We start from the raw sequence: 20,852 nt of genomic DNA on the forward strand, positions 1-20,852 counted from the left end.
TTTGTTTTAATACATCTGTATAGATTAATACATGTTTAATACATATACTTACCTTGTTGCAATTTCTCGCCGATTTTTTTCCATATCATGTTTTTGTAGACACTGTCTGAGTATTTTTTGTGAGAAAAATCGTAAATAATCTCATTTTCTCTAATATATTCAATAAGAATTTCATCTTGTTCTGACGAAACTCAATTAAAAACCCTATGATTGCAAGTTGACTGCCTGGAGAGTATTCACACTTGCCGGAACATGCACGGCACATGTCCTGCAAATATTCTTTCGGAAGAACGTCGCGTGCAAAGTCTGTTGCTTGCCGAGATGCTGCACGTATAGTGTGAATTACACCCATCAAAACCCATAAGATACAATAGTTAAGATATTTTGCCGAGCCGGTGCTTTGCCTGTGCCGAGCACATGCCTTGCACGCAAGTGAAAATCGGCCTTTAATCACATGTTGAACTGTGTTTTTGGAAATATAAAATTTATTATTAGTTCCCACATTTTTTTACTTTATTATAAAGGTATTAAGCTAGTTCAAATAAACAAAAAAAAATCGTAAAGAAAACCCTCTCAATTGAAGTTAGTGTCCTTTTATATTAAAAATTTGTGTGATTTTTTATTAAAATATGTATAGTAACAATAAATGATTGCAATAATTTGCATATGTAAAAACACAAGAAAATTTGACGTTTGAACGCTTTTGACGCTGGCTCCGTTGGACGGCTGGTGTGTGATCCTGTCTGGTTCAGGGGAATTTACGTTTTTGAAAACTGCTCCTTCGTGGACTGGAAGCATTTCCAAAGGGTTGCGGTACAGGAAATGATTTCGGTTAGTACTTACCCTGAGGTCGTTTTAGAGTGCGAATTTGAAGTTTCTGGAGCTTCGTAATTTTCGCCATTTTTTTAAAGCTTCTGTGCGATGATGGACATGCGTCGTCGTCCTTGTCTGATACACCCGGGGACCTTTTGCCGGCCATCAAAACACTATGTCGCATGTACGCCAGCATCGTGTGATACGTCTGAAGCGTTTTTGCGGCAGATCTGGCTTCCGTACGGAAAAACTAGAAATTTTCAAAACAAACAGTTGTTTTCCCCTGCGTTCTCTGATCTCCGTGGTAGGCGTCTGCCATAACTTGTCTATGGATTTATATTGTTTTGAATAAAACTGTGGTTTGTGTGGATCTTTTGAAAGATTGATGAAACATTTGGAAAAATGAGCGAATTTCGTACTTCGACAATCTAGTTGATAATTACACTTTCTTAACATTATTTTCTAAATTTAAAAATAAAAATATTGTTTCTTTGTTTTTTTTTCAACATGTTTTTGATAGTTTCAGTTTTTTGTTTAATCGACTTTCTTACAGTTACTGATATAAGTATGTTTGTAATTTATTAGTGTTTCTTTTATGTTTAAATTTTATTTGTTTGGTGGTTTTTAGTGTTTTTATTTCTATCTTTCCTCCATTATCATGCAACTGAGCAACTGCTTGTTGGGTATCGCAGAAATAAATAAACAAAATTAATATCTAACACCGTTATGCTAGTTCAGTTGTTTTTCACTAATCTTAAATAGGTAGTTACACTCCAAAACACAAAATTGAAGCCTAGAGAACACGGACACGAACAGATGGAAGATAACACATAGATGCTCGCTAGGATTACAACCTCTCGCCCTTTATATTTCTGTTATTCGCACTCGGAATTCTGAACAAGTTTTATCTCTTCGCCTTATATGTAATAAGCCAATGCCTGCCGACTGCTGCCAGATAGCTTCTGCTAAAGTGTATTATTTGAACAAATGCCTTCTTTGATTCCCTTATTAAGGGCCGTTCGAAGGGGGACCACGTAGCAAAAACACAAAACGCGTTATTAGCACCGGGTTAATATGCTTTTAGATGAACCCGTATTAGGGGCTTAATTTACAGTATCCATAAAAATAAAGGGAACGTTAGCATATATATTTTACATGTAGAATTAGATTTATGTAGTTTTAAATAAGTAATACGAAAATAACAATTTTTGTGTTTTTTTATGTGGCAAACACCTAGCCGTCGCATTGCTAGATTACAAAAGGCTTAACGATTGGAACTAAGATGACAGCATCGACGCGATGGTGACCAGAAAAAAAATTGTTTCATATAATTTTCGTACTAATTGTTAAGTCGAATGGATAAAATGTTTTAATTACATTAATAATTCTATAGGAATCATTATAAAAAAGAGAAAACTATTTTTTTGAATAAGGAAAATCTGTAAATATATACAATATGGATTTCTTTTTATAATAAATTATATTTTTTATAAAACAAATAAACATACATTTGTTACGTAATATAATATAATTTCAACTTAACAATCGTAAATATATCACCAGAAGTATGTAACGCAATGCAATGAATTTACATTTTTAAAATTAAATGAAACGTACAAGGTGAATCAGAACTTATAAAAGAAATTTGAATGTACAGGGGACTCTTACAAATACAATTTTGTAAAAAAAATCAAAAAGTTCAGTCCGAAAATAATTTTAAAATACACTTCCTTACGGCACTGGAAACTAGTCCACTGTAAAACCTGACCTTGCGCAAGGCAAAGCATCCAGTCTGCGGCAAAGAGTAATGAAATTGAAAGAATTTCTTAAGGAAAAAAATTAATAAAATTTTATAAAACCTATTTTATATCAGCAAATTCAACTGCTTTTGCCGCTATTGTTATTACTAATTAATAAAGTTAATTTGTGGTTTTAATTAATAAAATAATTTGAGTTACCTGATGTTACAACAATTGTTCAAAATTTTGTCCACTGAAGTGTTTGGGCCCGTGTTATCCAGTTTCTACGAACTATCATAAATGTTGTCTTGCTTCACCATAAATTAAAACGATATCCATCAACTTCGAGTTGCCATACACACACTTGAAAAACTAATGTAAACACTATCGCAAAAACGTTAATACTAAAATCAGATTTCAGTATTCGGAATCGTCTGGCGCACAGCACACAACGCGGATAGAAAGTATTCCGATGACGCTAAACACTACAGTAGCCCAACGAAGGTTGAAAATACTACAACTTCAATAATTTATTTCTCGAGAACTATAAGGATTTTACAATTTTTTACGATATTGACTCCATTTTTCATAACGCATCTATTCCCAACTTTTTTGGATAAGTCGTGAATCATCCGATATACAAGGTATATAGTGAATAACTACATTAATCCGCTACTTTGTCTAATTTTTTGTAGTAAACAGAAAAATTGTTCGGTTTTATCTAATCTGCGAACATTATTAATGAAAAAAATGTGACGGTAGTGTCTGCATTAATTAGTGCGAATAACCATGCTATAAGGCCTATAAATGCAGTTGCAATGAATTAATAGACATACAGAGACTTTGATAAAAACTGCGAATTAGCTGCATATCTTTATGTATAGCGATTTTCGAATAGTACCAACACTCGTAATCAGAGGCGGAGCTATCCGGTGGAGTCAGCGGTTCTAAAAAAGTTTTGATAGTGTTCATATTCAGATATTAAAAAAAATATTTTGTTTTCTATCTAAAACGTATTCCTATCAATCTAGTATTTTGTACTTATATCGATTTAGTTTGCAAACATCCTCTTCAAGTTTGTAAACACCCTATATAAAATGTGTATCGTTTTGTAGCTAAGTACCTACATACAAAAGATGTAGTTACTGGAAAAAATGAGTCTAATATTATTTAATAAATCTTGTGAATTGGAGTTAGAAATGTACGTTTTATATAGCTTCCTGTTGAAATGAAAGTGCTAATCAATAACTAAGGTTTTTGTCGCATCCTATTGGCATATTCCTTATGTAAAACGAAATTTGAAAGTAAATACCAACAGTAATGTTACTAATAAACATAGCTGTTGTCCGGTTTCACCATGTTTATTTTCCTTTCGTAGATTACCTTTAGTATGGGGAAAAACCGGCATATTTACCGAAATCCCGATGTTGTCTGCGGTGCTGGAATTCGTCTCCTGCTCGCCTGCAAAAGGGCAAACGGGATTTTCGGACGCCTCATTCATCACTACAACCTCAACAGGCGGTGTGAGGATATCGTCGCGCTGACCGACTATCTGCCATTTAATTAGTGGCGAGGTATGTTTCGGAAAATATGGAAAACGATCTAGTTTGTTTGGTTTCCTCCTTCCATTCTGCTACGTCCTCGAGATGGCACGGTTTCCTGCTTTCAACTATGTCTAGTTGCACTAAAAGTTTTGGCCACACTTCGAGTATAGTTTCTATATCACTCTCTTTTAGGCTTTGACTTAGTAGTGATTTCGAGATCTCGAGCTTCTTGGAGTTTGTGTAAACGTTGAGTACCTAAGGCAGCTTCTAGGAACTCATTTTATCCCTTGGGATCGCATGGTTGCCTGGATAGATGAGACGTTAGAACTGATGTCTAGACCGTAAGCAACGTGGTCACAAAATTGTGCGAAAATTTTTAACAATTAATAAAAATTTGAATTTATTGAGCAAATATTAATTTTCTATAAATGATTTATAACAACTTTCTATAATGTAGCATTAAATTTTATATCATACTACACGTACTGACGAAATTCCGATCGTGGTTAATAGCGATAAGGCATAAGAGTCGACGTTCGTTCACAGGCCTTAACGGGTCCGTATTGGATCTGTAGGGAAGTCCGCCTTTGATTTGGACAATAGACCTCTCTTTATTTCACCCTCTTTGGATTATCGCCGACTAGAACTTATAATCAACGTGGTAGTTTGATTTTATCTCGTGGTTCCCAATTCAAATTCTTTAATATTCGAAAAACTTTTCAATTTCCGAAATTCGAAAATTTAAAATACAATTTTCCGGGTCGCGCCTTCTGCTTCTCATTGAAGATAGTTGGGTCCCCTTAACCTTTTGTTTCTTTAGCCAGGAATAACCCTGCATAAAGTGGTTGATACCTGTTACGTATTATTTTAACAAATAAAATTACCAAAATAAATAAAATAATAAGTGCTACTTTTACATAAACTAAAATGCACTTAGCTAAAGAAATACCCAAATTTAGTTAAACTGTCTTAAATTCAATTATTTCAAAACATTTTAACGATACCTACAATTCATTAACGGTACACTAAACAACTGCAATATAAAATTAAACTTTTACGCTCCATTTAAAGTGGTTTATATCAGTTTATTTCCCACTACTTAGTTGGTGTAGCTAACAACTTGCCACTGTAATATAAATTACATTCGCCAACTTATATCACATCACTTTATTTACGTTAGAATACTAAAAACCTCCCCAAAGAATGCACAATTGCTGTTAATGTCAAGTTTACTAAGTTCTAATAAAATGAGTATTTGGGTAAAATGTATTCATTTCATTACAAATATTAAGTTTCAGACGCTGAGGATCCCGTTCAAATGGTAATACACGAAAGAAGTCAACGAAACTCACATTAATGTGTTTTACTTATTTATATTTGCAAATTCACTAAATAACATATAACATAACAGTGTGTTCCCAGATAGCTCAAACGATCTTGTAAAAGGTAAAAAATGTTTGATTTAAATTTAAATTTTTTGGGACTCAGCCCTGCTTAATTAAAGACTAATTTCTAACATGATTTCAGTTTTCAAAAATAAAACGTGTTTCAAATTTTGAAGAAACCTATTTTTCTGTAAAGTGCCTTTCATGCGACAAATATGACAAAAAGTTATTAAGAAAAGTTGTTTAAAATCAACAGCTAGGCCCTTACATTCAATTTCAAAATTCTCGGCCAACTGATTTTTCATTTTTTTATTTTTCCAAGATTTTAGCTTTTCAGTAGGTAACAAATACGACAAAAAGTTATTCAAAAAAGTTGGTTGAAATCAAAATCCATATCTCAAATTTAAAAATTATCTCCCACATTTCCTTTTACATCCTAAATCAAAGAATTTCATTTCCATTTTCATATAAGAAATATCTCATAATTGTTTAAAAAATTGTAGTATATTAAAAATGTGCTTGGTTATGTTGGAAGAAAATATTTTTTCTTTAATTCTGAGTAAATTTTCTTTTATATTTTATCAGATTATTAACCCAACTCTTGCAATTTACGTTGTGACAGGTAAATTGACGGACATATTGGCTATACAGATTGTTCCATTTAAGACGGATTTTTTCGTAGTTCTGATAATATCAATAATACAAAAATGGGCTTCAAATAAAAATTTATTTATATTTTATTAATATTTTCTATTATCTAGGATGTCCTATTGCTTCCAACAGTTACTTAACTTCATTTATTTTAACTGTGCGCCCGCGACATTTTGGCTACAGTCACCGTATATCATTAGTAGGTATATCTACCAGTTATTGATTACTGTAATTATGTGCCAATGCAATAAAACACTCATCACTAATAACAAGTACAATAGAGTACTGCAATTTACCGACAATAAACTAATACTGAAACACAAGGAGAAGAACCAGTGACAGTTAAGAAACAACTAATATCAATAAGAGCAGTAAATACTGTCTTAACAAAAAAAACACTAAATAAAACGTTTTGACTATTAATCAGTGTCTTTGTTTAACCGGTACTATTTACACTTATGCATAAACTGATTCATTCACATGTGTACAAATCTTTGGCTACTGTATCGATACTACTATAGGTTTACTAACATACATTTTTACCATGTGTAACATAGCGAAGATAAAAAAATATATTCGACGGAATTTATAAAATAATCGGTCACTCCAAGTGGAACTTACGTCATATGTTGTATCAAATAGTAATAACTGAAGTTTTCACTCGAGTAGATTTGTATCTCTACGGTAGGTACTCAAACAAGAATGTTTATTATTATAAATATTTTCTCTGAGAATTTTAGGCAACTACTAAGGTAAACTATCAATTAATTTACAAGTTCGTAAACACCGTTAAGTCTTACTACATTATTTACTGAATTATGCGTTAAAGGCATCATCTACCGAGGACATATAATCTTTGGGAAAGTAAGATAGATGAATGACAGTATCACGGCAAAACTTAATTTAAAGTATACAGAGGTTGTAAAAGCCGTTTAGGTAAATTGCGGACGATGAAAGAGAGGTTTTTCCATTTCTTCAATATACATTCAAATAAATAATCGTGTATACATAATTTAATAAGTTTCGCCATAAAAATATAAACGTATACAGTGAGTTGACATATTTAAAGTGATAAACTTTAATGGGAGACTTCGAAATACCGCCACATCCAATTAATTTTAACCGGTGGAAGTTATTTCATATTTTTTATTTGTCTTTTGTCCTCTTTTCTCAAAACTCATATAAACAAATCTGAGATATTAATATCGGCATGGAAGACCTAGCTGATGACAATTTTTCATCATTATATCAAGAAAAATGTAATACATTCTTTTATTTGTTTCCAAATGATGCTAATACAGTTAACGAAACTGATTTCAATATTTTAATTTAGAAACTCTTCATGCCCAGAATGGAAGTCAATTTTTTTAATACAATGAATGTATCTAATTCCATTGTCTAATGTGTCTACAAAAGACATCTTACTTTTCCGTTCTGAATTCCCTCATCGAAAATATTCCAACGCGAAGCTCTATATTGCCCCCTATAACTATTAACCGTAATTTATGGCGTATTTCGCTTTCACAAAGGAATATCACGAATCAGCTAAATAAGTACTTTGTTGCTGAGTTTAACATTAGAAATTATTGTTCTCTTGAAAATTAGTTAACTCGTCCACAGTTGATTTGCATCGAAGTTTGCGATGTAGATGATATAATAAGCTGCTGGTTTTGAAACGGTTTCTATATATATATTCCCGAGACGATCTACGCAAATACAAATAGGTCTCTATTATTTACGAAAAATTAAAAATAATCATTATTTATTATAAAAGGCAATTGAAACACGAATGCAATACAATATTTTATCCATAATCACATCACAATCATATTTGTGGAGTCAGAATTATTTGAATTTAATAAAAAAAATATTTGCACCACTTGATATGTCTTATGAGTACTTAATGAAACGTGGTAAGTTTTGTTATACCTACTGGTTGTTATGGCACGTTGTTTATTATCATTTATTTAATAAACAGTTCTATCTGAATTTGGTAAAAATGCAAGAAAGTAATTGTGCTCCTGTGCTGTTTTTGAAGAAGCTGTAGAAGAAATTTTCCATTTATTGCCAGCGAAATCGAGGGAACATTACGAAAGTGTTCGCCGAATTTAACGAATAGAGGGAAAAACGGAGAGCAATGATAATAAATGAAGAAGTCATGCTATCGTAAATATTTTTTAAATGTGAAGAAAAAATATACATTTTCATCTATTTGGTTGAAGTATTCGATGTTGAAGGCTACTATAAAGTACCACAAAAATATAGATATTGGAAGATGTAACGAGCTTACTGCTTATTTGAAGAGTGAATCGAGAGGATACAAACCAAAAAAAATAACATATTGAAAAATTTTTGACTGAGTTTTCCGATAAAGAATATTTAATGATTAAGGTAATATCTCTCTTTACCTTTTACATGTTGTTAGATATATAGTGAACTTTGAATTATTTTGGGTTGCACTAATAATGAGGGTTTCGGGTGACACCAAGACGGGCATTTCCAGAAAATTTACAATTATAGGAGAAGGATTTTGAATGAATGCTGTTGGAATATGCAGAAAATATATTTCTCTGCGCCCAATTTGCCTAACACACGACTGATTCTTTTTAAGATACAGCTTGTTGGAATCTACACATTAGCGAAGATACCCTCAATTGTTACTTCATTCCTGCATACCAAAAATCCAGAAGCATATACTGGTCATTGTACGAGACGCACTTCAACAACTTTATTGGCCAATAAGGTGCTGATCTTACAACTATCAAACCGCATGGTGGATGGAAGAGCTCCTCTATAGCAGAAAGATATGTTGAGGAGTCTATATCTAACAAACTTGATATTGCAAGGAAATCCAAGGAAAATATAGCTGTTCCTTCAAGAAGAGACATCCGTAACTTGTGCAAATTCTTCAAAAACTTCGGCAGATGTTATGCGTTCCGAAAATGATGGCAACAATGCTGCAAGGATTGTTATTAACGGAAAGGAAATTAAATAGTGATAAAACAAAAAACGAAATGTCTATTACTATAAATGTAAATGTTAATGTTAATAAGTAAATAAATAAATTTTGATTTATTATAGGTTTATTATTTTTTCATTNGAGAAATTAGTTCCAGCGTTTAATATTCTTAAGTGCATAAAAAGCAATTAAAATACGAATGCAATACAACGTTTTATCCATAATCACGTCACAATCATATTTGTGTCAGAATTATTGGAATTTAATAAAAAAATATTCACACGACTTGATATTTCTAGTACTCAATGAAACTTGGTAGGTTTTGTTGCACCTACTGGTTGCTATGGCAAGTTGTTTATTATCAATTATTTAATAAACAGTTCTATCTGAATTTGGCAAAAATGCAAGAAAGTAATTGTGTTCCTGTGGCTGTTTTTGAAGAAACTCAAGAAGCAATTTCCCATTTATTGCCAACGAAATCCAGGGAACACTACGAAAAAGTGTTCGCCGGATTTAACGAATGGAGGGAAAAACGGAGAGTAATGAAAATAAATGAAGAAGTCATGCTATATATTTTTTAAATTTGAAGGGAAAATATGCAATTTCATCTAGGTGGTCGAAGTATTCGATGTTGAAGGCTACTTTAAAGGCCTACAAAAATATAGATATTGGAAGATACAACAAGCTTACTGCTTATTTGAAGAGTGAATCGAGAGGATACAAAGCAAAAAAACTGCAGTATTGGAAAGAGCATATTATTATATTGAAGAATTTTTGACTGGGGCTTTCGATAAAGAATATTTAATGATTAAGGTTATATGTCTTTACCTTTACATGTTGTTAGATATATAGTGAATTTTTTATTATTTTGGGTTGCACTAATAATGGGGGTTTCTGGTGCCTGTCGATGATGCGAATTGAAAAATTTGAAAATTAATGACGTACAGGACGTTGGCAGTTACCTACTTGTTTCAATACCTAACACCAAGACGGGCATTTCAAGAAAATTTACAACTATAGAAGAAGGATTTTGCATGAATGCTGTTGAAATATGCAGAAAATATATTTCTCTGCGCCCAATTCAGATTCTTTTCATCATCTTTTACATCAGTCAAAAATGTTCTTCTCAGACTGTTGGAATCAACACATTGGCGAAGGTACCCTCAATACTGGCCATTGTATGAGGCGCACAACAACAACTTTATTGGCCAATAAAGGTGCTGATCTTACAACTGTAACAAAAGCCGGGACGCGCAGTCATTTATTTATTAGTTCCCAGAACGGATGAACAAAAAGTAAAATACTCTTGTCAACACAAATTATCGAAAGTTGAGGGCTTTCAAGTAGTAGGTCGACAAGACCGTCCTTCGGGGAAGGCTTCACGAAATTTACCAATATTTGTAACAAGTTCGCTTAGAGTCAGGGCCATATGGTAGTCATCTGGTGCGTCTGGGAGACGCCGCATAGAACCCTTGATAGTAATTCGAAAAGAGAGTATACCTAAGCAGCTGGGTTTTTTGACGGATTTTTCCTAGCTATAAGAGTAGATTAAATGAAATCGACTAATCCGTCCCGTAAATTGCTACGCGGAGTCAGAGGGGAAGGCTAGGGTTACTAGTAAGTCATATAATTATTGTTATAAATGTAAATTCAGTCAATTAGATAAATATACAAGCGTCCCGATATTCAGGTTCTCGCCAATAAGATGAGAACCGAAACTTCTGGACCCAAGAAATGGGCGTGGTCAAAGCGAATTGTGGAATTCAGGAAGGATCCCGAAAAAGTCAGTTCGTTCTTAAGTTTCACATTGAGCAGACTAATTATTAACTTTAANAAAAAAATAACATATTGAAAAATTTTTGACTGAGTTTTCCGATAAAGAATATTTAATGATTAAGGTAATATCTCTCTTTACCTTTTACATGTTGTTAGATATATAGTGAACTTTGAATTATTTTGGGTTGCACTAATAATGAGGGTTTCGGGTGACACCAAGACGGGCATTTCCAGAAAATTTACAATTATAGGAGAAGGATTTTGAATGAATGCTGTTGGAATATGCAGAAAATATATTTCTCTGCGCCCAATTTGCCTAACACACGACTGATTCTTTTTAAGATACAGCTTGTTGGAATCTACACATTAGCGAAGATACCCTCAATTGTTACTTCATTCCTGCATACCAAAAATCCAGAAGCATATACTGGTCATTGTACGAGACGCACTTCAACAACTTTATTGGCCAATAAGGTGCTGATCTTACAACTATCAAACCGCATGGTGGATGGAAGAGCTCCTCTATAGCAGAAAGATATGTTGAGGAGTCTATATCTAACAAACTTGATATTGCAAGGAAATCCAAGGAAAATATAGCTGTTCCTTCAAGAAGAGACATCCGTAACTTGTGCAAATTCTTCAAAAACTTCGGCAGATGTTATGCGTTCCGAAAATGATGGCAACAATGCTGCAAGGATTGTTATTAACGGAAAGGAAATTAAATAGTGATAAAACAAAAAACGAAATGTCTATTACTATAAATGTAAATGTTAATGTTAATAAGTAAATAAATAAATTTTGATTTATTATAGGTTTATTATTTTTTCATTATTTTACTAGTGAATAGTGGATAAAGTATCACTTTACACGGTTCACATGTGTGGATAAAAGTCCGACTATAAGGTGATTGTGGATAAAAAATTAAACGCATTCGAAGGATATCTTGCAAAATACGTTATAGTATACTATTGGTGATATAATACTAGTTGGAGTATGTAGCTCATGGAGTAGTTTCCTGAAATATCAGCAGTCGTGTCTTTGGAACTTAGATACCTTTTGCATATCTAGATTTCTGGGATCGAAGATGACAAATTATAGTAAAATTAAATAAAACACTTAAAATAAAATATGTTGGTAATGTAGGTATACACAAAGTGTATATTCCCTGTTAAGAAAACTGTATTTTATAATTTTTCTTATCCATAGTTTCTTATATTATCGACGATTTTTTCTTCTTAAGTTCGACATATTTCTCTCATTACTCTCAGTTTCTTGACTTTCAGTGTCGTTCACTTCACACTACAAAATCTTTTTAAACACACGGCATTGTGTTTAGTTACTGTTCCATCATAGCGCAAATCAGAAAAATGTTCATGACGTTAATTTAATAGGCATAGCCCGTATGGCGAGACAATTTCAAATTCTTGAGGTGCAGCAATCTTTATTAAAGCATGAAATGCACTAAACGAAACGAGAGATCTATCAATTGTATTCCAAAAATTGTCTCTCAATATATTTTTCTCTAATATCTACATACTTTAAAAGCAAAAAATGCTTGAATCAAACATTGTAAATTTTTATTCGATTGCGAATTAGATAATAATGTTAATACTTGAGAAATTCTGATTAATTATTAATTTTCTTGTTATATTCCGAAAAGCAGGTAGATAACATTTTATTAAGAGAACGTTTAAATTCTGTTTTATCAACTAAAAAATGGTTTAGATAAATTTAGTTTTAACTTAATGGAAAAAAATTATTTCTAAAATATCCTCTCCAAGATTCGCTCTCGGATTATAATTTTTTCTTTTTTTTTCATAAAATCGTAAATTCAAGAACCATACTATATTTATCCCCGGGGGATAACAAATACTCTCGGAGCCATGACTCCAGAAAATTGGGATGCCCCTAAATCTGGTTCACTTGTAATATAAATCTTCTCTGCATAAAAATCGACGTTTATGTAAATCCCACTACATCATATTATCTACTTCGGTGACACATATTCCAAAGTAGGACCCTAAGGTCGAATGTAAAACATCTTGAATATGAGGTTGAAGTTTTGAGAAGTACGGAACTATCACTACAAGAAAGTAGTTTCGTCTGGACGGAATAACTTGTTATTTTCGTATTAGACGCCGCACAGTCTAGTAGCGTCGAGCCACTCAACAAATAGTTAATTTCAAATATTAGTTCCCTGTTGGTTTAAGCAAATTGCGTTTTCGCTTTGAAATCTCAATAAAAACTTTCACCTTGAGCATAAATCTCACTACTTGAAACGTTTTCTGTGTACATTTTTTAATTTATATACTTTTGTAACAACCATTATCAACCATCGTATAGTTATTTTTCTTCCACACTTTCACAAATAGAAACAATATTGGGGTCGGTAAAAAAAATAACAGCAAATTTAATACTTTGAGAGGCACAAAATGTTTTCAGAGTTCTTGTTATGATTTATTTTAGACCAAAAAGTCTTTGCGAAACAAAGCATAAAGCCACTAGGTTTCCAGATGTACGGTGTTGAACTTATCACATTTAAACAAAAATCTTTGAAGATGTTTAAAAAAAATTCCACTTTACTACCCATTCCTACGCCACTGACCTACAAAAATTAGTAAATTTTACAATAAATTATGCACATGTGTAAAAGTTAATACCACACCAATTTTGAATCAATTTGTTGTAAGCATACCAAAGATTTCGTAAATAATATGATTTTAAAAACCGACCAATACGGCCCTGTACAGTGAAAACGGTGAGACTTAGACCCTTGCTTTATAAAGCAATTCTGAATTATTTATTGAGTTGTATATGTGGTTAAAGTTTAATTCACTCGAAGTGAAACACCCTGTATTGTTTTGAACAGGATGTTCCCTCTATAATATTTCACATTCGAAGGAAGTGTTATTATAATAAAGAGGCTGTATTTCAAAAGCTGTAGCTGATAATTGAATCAGCAGATACATAATGGGCCTATAAATTGTTTTATTCAATGTAAAGTGATTTATACCACAGTTTAATTTACGACTTACATTTGAAACAAAATCATGAAATTTTCCAGCAAAATATTCAATACGTTCCCATATTTGACTCTTACTTTACAAGATGTAAAACAAAAATACAGTCTTCATAAATGATTACAAGCTACTAGACCATTAATTTTATTTGGAGCAGTAATTTTATTTCTTTCATGTTGGTCATTAAATTTCGGTATATTTAAAAATTATTGAAATAGTAAGATTACATTAAAACACAACGTTCTGTTTCATCAGATGTGATTGGTGTAATTTTTTACCAATCAACCAATCAGCGATCACATTATCTCGAGCGTAGACGTAACGGTTTGTCATCGTTCATTGAAAACAAATGATTAATATTGACGACGCCAAAATTTTGGGATTTTTTTTTTGTTACCAGCACCAGCCCTACAACATTTAAATAAATTATCTGAGATCTTTAAAAAATTAATATTTACTAATATTGAAATGTGGATAGACACATTACTAATTGCGAATATTGCATATGTACAAACAATTATTTTTGGCGTTTTATAAAATGCACTTAATAGGATACAAATAAAAATACTTATTTAACCAATTGGAATAATGTTTTAAAGTCAAAATGTTTAATAAAAAGTATTTTTTATTATTTTCTAAAGCACTGTGTTTAGTTTGTGATTCTCTGACAATGAGTAAGTTTAGATTAACAGGATAATATTTACCTATATGCAGGTAAAAAACAATCAACCAACGTTAATTTAACAAAACGAGAATGGCAGAAATTATCATTTTATTACTTTTATTTTAGTTTATTGGTTTACGATGTGTTCGCAATAATAATGTATGAAATAAGTATTAGTTTTTACAGGAATAGAAACAAAATTTATATAGTGCAGTGTTGTGGCTTACTAATTTAATTTTATAGTAAAATTTTAAGTTTCGTGTACCTATATAAAGTGTATAATCTTATAAAGTTATGTATTTCCGTGTTCAGTGACGATACGACATGTTCGTGTATCTTCATTGTTAAATTTCTGTATGATATTTAACAATGCATGCTGTAGTTCGCGAAAGGGTATGCTCGTAGCTAGCGCTGGCGGTTGTTTGGGGTATGAAACAGGGTTTAAAAAATTCTATTTTCCCCAGAAAATTTAAAAAAATAAATTTCCAATGGTCAAGGGTATATAAATATGACCTCCAAAGGATACAGTCTATATACTTGAACGAAAACATGTATCATAAAACCATCTTCCTCCATTAAGTAAAAGATCAAGAAGCAACAGTTGCCGAAAGAGAAGGATGAATATTTCATTACACCATCTACTTACTGTCTAACACGATTTTAGGAGGGTTGTACTAAAAAACATGTTTATAGCAACATAAACAGAGTGATACGTTTTCCCGACCAATTAACATTTATTATTTTCAATTGCGGACTGCTGCACGGGGCAGCGAGGGGGCTTTCTATTTTATTATTTCATTCCGGAGGAAGTCGATAAATTTTCTAGTTTTTATTATTCATACCGGGGAGGACAACGTAATTTTCAAGTGCTGTAAAAGCTGCTCGTTACGATAATATCTCGTTAATGTTTTAATTTGTCTGGTATTAAATATACAATTGTATTACAATGTTACATCTAATATTCATGCACAGCTATACTATAAAAAGTTTAAAAATGTTATCGATGGTATTCGGGAAACTGACAATGATGCCAGTTGGATTGATTTTCCTAAATAAGCTAAGGAAAACTTTCAGTATCATGAATCAAAACACGGACAATAAAAATTTTCAAAATTAAACTACTTTTATGACAGTGTTACAGTTACCTATGCCATTGTCAGTAAAAACCTGTTCATATCTAATTGAAAAATATCTACAAAGATCCTGTTGATGCCTGTAACATCGTGTTGCTTATTGCAAAAATAAATTTTACAAATAAAAAGTTTAGATCTTGCGTGTTGAAGTACCTATTTCCCAGGAACGAAGGTAATAATAAAATACATGAATATTATTAATCCATTGTTATATTGTATCTTCTATAGATATAGACAAGGGAAAGTTAGTAAGTTATTCGAAGGCTTCACAAAGGAATCAATTCAAAACACTTCCGAGGTTTTTGCGAGTTCATAGCCTTTTTCGTCGGGGTAAACAGATATGATGATTCTGACAATAAAAAGTGCAAAGATAAATAGCACTGTGTACACCCTTTCACTAAAATGACTATCAAAAAATAACACATTGTCAGGAGAATTAATACTACGGTCTCATTTTTCCGAAATGCTAGCAGAAACTATATATTTGGACAAAAATCCTTTTCTGCAAAAAATCAAAAAACCGTTGCTTCTAAGTTGAATAAATTCAAGTCTCTTTCAACACTTTCTAGCATCTATTTATTTTTCGAATACTTACATAATGTTGTATTTTTATTATATTTGTAAATATATTCCTTTTCCTTAACGTCGTTAATAAATAAACGACAAAATAGTGAATACAAAAGTATATCAGAATACATTTTCATTATTTTATTAAAAGCTTTTGGAAAATCTACCATTATTTTTTTTTAATGGTATACATACCATATGTTATATTAAATCCAAGCACATCATCCTTTGTAAACAAGAACCAATGTGTCTGTTTTACTTCCAAAGGGACCTCATTAAAATATTGTAAATATTTACAAACAGTTTATCTTCCTTATCCAATATTTTACCTGAACAACCATCCTGTTAAGCCTAAAAGGATATACCCAGTTCCAAAATTTATTATCAGATGGGCCATACTCGTACTATATGTACAGGACAAATCACTTTATATGCAGGAAGTTTACATCAATTACTCGTATAAATTATTGCTGAAATGAATTTTGTCAGTAATATACAGTCGTTAATATTGTTGATATTTGATTTTTAGCACTTATCTATATCAAAACTTATGTTAATAAAAAATTGTGATATAATAGGACATAAGGAAGTTTATTTTTGAACAAATAATTTAAAAATTTATAGTATCATCTCATAAAACCTGTGAACAATCTTATTTTGTCAAAGTTTTATAAATTGTTATTGAGGTACTTGATGATTTTTTAAAATGTGTAGAATATTTTACAATACAACTTTAAAAAATATATATTCTATTTTTACTTTATTGTAAAGCTATTCAAGCTAATTCAAACATTCTTTTTACAAAATTTTGTCAAATGAAGTCAAGTGTTCTTCAATATCGAAATCTAGACATGTAAAAGATATCCAATTGCTAATATTATGGGAAACAATAGCTGTTAGTCTTTATCTAGGTTGATGTTAGAACAACAAAAATTCAAAATATTTATTTGAATGATTACTAGACGTCGGAAACATTGTGGAGACAATCAAATAAATAAACAGTGGTAGGTAATTTATATCATAGCGCTAGTAAGCGACAATACGCGTCTGTCATCAAGCCTCTATGTTCACAATACACAATGCTAGTAACTGCCACAAAAAACATGTGCCAGACACTTGACCAAGCAAAGCGTCAAACTCATACTTGCACAAAGGACAAATGAAATGCACGGCCAACGTCTCAGCAAAAAACTGGGATTGTTCACTGGCACGCCAGGCCGACAGGGCGGGCATTAGGGTGCCGCTAGATATGTATCGAATAAATTGATCGATGCGAAATATCAGATTAGAGCCAGACATGTACATGTTATTGCACAATGACGCAGATAGTGAGATTACTAAAATGTGAAGTAATTTATACTTTTTGGAATTAACTGCGTTCGACACCCGAGGTAGAAAGACATTGGCAGAGTGGCGTTCACCGCAGCAGCTTGCAGTGTATACTGTGTTTTGCAGTTACAAAGGTGTCTGTATCATCCTGTGCATTTTCAGTGTAATTTCTTATTAAAATAAATCAATGGAAGAATATCGTGGTTATATTTAAATAACTGAAATCAACGCGAAAAATTTCAAGACACGCCCCTGCCGTGGTAAAGTGTTGCAGTAGTTCCGAAAACAGAACTTTATTGGCTTATTCTTTTCTTGGAATTATATCTCAACAAATATTGTACGAACTTTATATATTTTATAGTAAGTTCCATGTGGAGAATTTAGTGTAGAAAATAGACGCTGCCCATTTTTTTCATACTACTATTATGAAAATACTTACATATATAATGTAAAGATTACATTATTTAACAGTTTCAGTGTATCGGGTATGTTTTTGTATTAATTACATTTAGTATTTTTATATTGGATTATTATTTATTATTTGATATTGCTGGTGTAGTTAAATGCTAACTAGGACATGTAGCCCATACAATAATTGTTTTCCGCAATGTCGACGTTAGGAATCTTCACTGTGAAGTTAGACATATTTTGCATATCTCGATTTCTAATATCGAAGAATATTTTTTGACTATTTGATAACTGATTCATTATTATTAAAAATGTTTGATCTTGTTCGAATTAGTTAATTGTTTTTCCAATAAAGTAAAAGTTTAGCTTTTTTATTGTAGTTTCTATAAAACTGTAGCTATAACTGAAATATTTTATTTATTTGTTTATTAAATTTATGTCCGCAAAAAGAAAACATTTAACGTCACAGACAATTTCAAACAAAACGTGAATAATTTCTGTGATATGTTTTTCTACTACATATGAGCTACACTAATTTAGTATTCCATTTTTGGAAGGTGTTTACTTAGGTTGAAATGTGTACTGAAAAAATGTTATCAGTATTAATGACGCGTCAAACAATTCCGTTTTACCTTAATTAAAATTGGTATAGTTAAAAAGGGAGGCAATAATTTCTAAAATATAGAAGTACCTATTCTTGCAATATTCTACGGACAAAAATCTACAGATTTGTTTGACTAAATTCATATCAACATCAGTCCGCAAATACTTCCTTTTTAATATACAGAGTGTATAATTTTCATTTCAATTCTCATTCTAACACATACGTGCTTACGCGAAAGAGAAAGATAGTACCCAAACTATATCTTTCTCTCTCTCTGTCACTTGTCTACACTGTCGCCGTAAGCGTGCTTCCTCCATTAAGGGCGACACCTGACTCTTGAAAAAAAAACATTTCAATGACATTCATCACAATGTAACTTAAAACGTGATAATATTTTTATGAAATGATACGACTATATATGATGACATATAATACGACATATAATATGATATACGATATTACGATATTAATAATATATGATAATGATGTATGATATATGATATGAATATATGATATAAGATATACGATATATGATATGATATTATAAATAATGTATTCTGTTTGAAGAATAAAATAAAAATAAAAACTAAATATTATCTACGATGCAACATATTCAAAATATTACGTTAAAAAACAGTAGCTAAATTTCGATTTTTATGACTGTTTTTCCTAAACCATTAACCATTTATATTCTAGTAATAAAAAAATAAAATAACTCTCAAATTTTTTCCACAGTTTTAAAACTCAGTATAGTAATATAATCTTGTAGTTATTCGCAGACAAACATTTTTCTCTTGAGATATTCTTTATTATATTCTGCACGATATGATACAAAAATAGGATTATGATTCCAACTCGTACAGGAAAACTTTTCTACAGCAGAGAACTTTTGAATTACCAATATTTCAGACATACTTTTAAGATAAAATCGATATTTCCTAAAAAATGGGAACAAAATAAAAAATTGTAATGTCGACATTTCTGTCAACGACAAATTGCTGAGATGAATTAGGGCCTTTGTAAATCAATGAAGAATATGATTTGTTGTGACAACTTTTACAAAATGTTAAACCACTCAGATATTAGTAACGTGATGGCAGTGTTTATGCTAAGATATTTTAGTTATTAGTTTTCGTTTTTAACAGATCTACATATGAATAAAACTATTAGACATTCATAATTAGTATCATTATTATTTTTTGTTATTTATATTTTAGCACATAATGCAATGAATTAAGAACTAAATGTATAAAGGCTCTGTACCTATGACCAGTTTACCGTAGCAGTTGACCGTAGCAACGAGCATAAACATGGCTGAATTCTTTCTCTCAATGATTGTGAAAATTATGACTAAAAATCCTGATATTAAATATGACTCCATGCGATAATCTGTCATCAAATATATTGAGATCGAAGCTTGCAGTGTTACTTCAAATCTCCCGCCAGAAAAATTACGGGGGAAATACCAACAAGCTTTTGCCCGCTACGGAAATTGGTGCAAAGAAGAGAATATATGCAATGCAAATTTAGGAAGGGATTATTAGTATATTTCAACGAACTAAGCCAAAACGCAGATACCTTCATCTCTTAAGTGGTACTACCCAATATTAAAAACAGAAATTTCTCTCAAAAAGTATGTCGATATCAAGAAATATGTAACTAAAATTTGATTACAAAAATCAAAAGGGTACAAACTTAAAGAGTTCTGGGTATTAACAAAGATGGAAAGAACCAGAATGAATGCAGACAATCCCAAATTTGTGCAGGAAAGTATATTACCAAAGATATTTTCTTTGAGTAAACAGTTTTATAAGTTATTTTGGTTATTGGTTGGGCGCATGTCGGCAAGGCCGTAGCCAGGGGGGGGGGGATCAAGGGGGATTGATCCCCCTCCGAAATGATGTAAAAAAAATATTTCTTTTAGTAAGGTTAGAATTAGAGATGTGGCGGATAAAATGGCTGGAAGAATCTGAACTAGATCGACCAACATGTGCAATTGAAGCTCTCGGAGAATGCAACCAGGCCTTGTTTCCAAACATTCACAAACTTTTAAAGATCTTGGCGACACTGTCTGTTTCCACATGTACTCCTGAGAGGACTTTCTCTTCTCTGAAACGCCTCAAAACTTATTTAAGAAACTCCACAGGCCAGGAAAGACTAAACGGTTTGGCGTTAATGTCAATCCACCGCAGAATTGACATCGACACCGAGGAGGTAATTGATTTGTTCGCTGTAAAGAAAGCTAGAAGACTAAATTTAA

Source organism: Anoplophora glabripennis, unplaced genomic scaffold, assembly GCF_000390285.2.
Source record: "Anoplophora glabripennis isolate ALB-LARVAE unplaced genomic scaffold, Agla_2.0 scaffold181, whole genome shotgun sequence".
Lineage (NCBI taxonomy): Eukaryota > Metazoa > Arthropoda > Insecta > Coleoptera > Cerambycidae > Anoplophora > Anoplophora glabripennis.